The sequence below is a fragment of the Populus alba genome, chromosome 12, assembly GCF_005239225.2.
Source record: "Populus alba chromosome 12, ASM523922v2, whole genome shotgun sequence".
NCBI lineage: Eukaryota > Viridiplantae > Streptophyta > Magnoliopsida > Malpighiales > Salicaceae > Populus > Populus alba.
In genome coordinates, this window is record NC_133295.1 from 6,846,578 (window position 1) to 6,848,666 (window position 2,089).

The 2,089-nt window shown below is 34.9% G+C and overlaps 1 non-coding gene across 1 annotated transcript; it reads right to left on the bottom strand.

The window, feature by feature from the left end:
* Positions 1-1,311: 1,311 nt before the first annotated feature.
* Positions 1,312-1,420, bottom strand: LOC118049085 (small nucleolar RNA R71). Its single transcript, XR_004687611.1, has one exon. It is a non-coding gene; the product is annotated as a small nucleolar RNA R71 (small nucleolar RNA).
* Positions 1,421-2,089: the final 669 nt, after the last annotated feature.

The window sequence follows — 2,089 nt, forward strand, 5'->3', positions numbered from 1 at the left end:
CTGACCTGCAACCGAAAGGAAGACAAAAAAAAAAAGGATAATCAGATCTGAAAGAAGGAAATTTAAAATCAACTGTTGTATGTGTGTGCTTCTTTTTTTGCAGGTGACAGTGGCCCTCATCGCCGGCAAGGAAGGGAAGAGGAGAAGAAAGCAGGCCAGACTCCCCTGTTATCTAGTGGCAACGTATGGATCCACACGTTGCCAATGGCGGTGGTGCGTGATTAGTACATAAAAATGCATTTTTATCAAAGTTTTATACCATCATTTTGCACTTGAAGTATCAATAACTCTTTAACTAAAACATGTTTTATAATAACATACCTAATAATATAAGATAGCTTTAATTTACAGTAAATGTTCATCTTAAATGCAAGCCTATCAGATAAATGAAAGGACAAAGAGAGAGCCAAACTTAGAAAAGAGATGTTGGTGCAGTCCAAACTGGAACACTGTTCGATAATTGGGTCATATCTCAAGTTCTAGATGTCCAAATAACCTCAAAAGTTTGGACAGATTTGGTAAGACATAGGCCTACAACTTTCATATGGAGTCCAAGATTTAAAAAGGCCGTTTTCAAGTCCAAATTATAACAACAACGGAGAAGTCCAAATTTGTCCTGCAACCCAGACACTGTTCTGTGTTCTTGTATCTAACTTGGGACAAAACATCAATCTTTAAGTCATGTCAAGTTTTTGGCATCATTGTCGGGGAGGTAAATTCTTGTACAAATTATAGTATTTATTTTATTTTCTCTTTTCACTATTTTTGTATCTAACTTTTGTTTGTTTTGTTTCTTTTTATTTTCTTTTCTTCCTTTTATTCTCTTTCTACACGTGCATGAGTGTTTGATCATGTACATTAAGTGGTAGACTTTGTAGGGTATCCTCATCATTTTTAGAAAATATGGCCGAAGAAGATAACCAGTTACTTCATAATGAGAATAATGAGAATAACCGTATTAGGACACTTAGAGACCATATGAATCCCACAAGAACAAGTGCACCCTTATGCATAATTTTCCCTCCTGATGCATCTCATTTTAATTTTAAGCCAGGTATTATTCAACTTTTATCATCTTTTCATGGCTTAGATCTAGAAAATCCATACTTGCATTTAAGAGAATTTGAAGAAGTTTGTAACACCTATAATGACTTAAATTGTAGCATGAATACCATTAGATTAAAGCCTTTTCCTTTTTCATTAAAAGATAAAGCTAAAACATGGCTACAAAATCTTAGGATGGGATCCATTTGTGCTTGGGATGAAATGCAACAACAATTTTAAAGAAGTTTTTTTCTTCTCACAGAACGAACTCTTTCAAAAGGCAAATCACCACTTTCACTCAAAAACCAGGTGAAACATTTTACCAATATTGGGATAGGTATCAAGACTTGCTTAATACTTGCCCTCATCATGGTTTTGAAACATGAAGATTGGTTTCACAATTTTATAAAGGGTTAACACCTAAAGATAGGCAAATGGTTGAATTGATCTACAATGGAACTTTTAAAGATAAAGACCCTAATGAAGCAATGGAGTACCTAGACTTGCTAGCTGAAAATGTGCAAAATTAGGACATTATGGACACTTATGAGGTACCAAGTAAAAGCCAACCTCATACATCTAGTGGAGGTGTGTATAACCTTAGGGAAGATCATGACCTCCAAGCCAAGTTTGCATCTTTAGCTAGAAAAGTCGAGGCACTAGAATTTAAAAAGAGTGGTCAATTAAAAAATGTTCAACATATTGTGTGTCAAATGTGTGAAATAAATGAATATGCAAGCAATAACTGTCCAACTTTGCCTTCTTTCAAGGAATGCCTCCATGAACAAGCTCATGCTTTAAACAGTTTTCGAATGCCTAATCATAACCCATACTCGTAAACATACAACCCTGGTTGATTCAGTTGGAAGAGTGATAATTATAATGCACAAACTTCACAGCCACCGTTTCAAGCACACTATAATTTCCAAAATTCTCATGGATATGCACCTCTTTATGCTCCACCTCCTAGAAGAAATCTTGAGGAAACATTGTATGCATTCATTGAAAAGCAAGAAATAATCAACACTCAATTTGCTCAAATCAT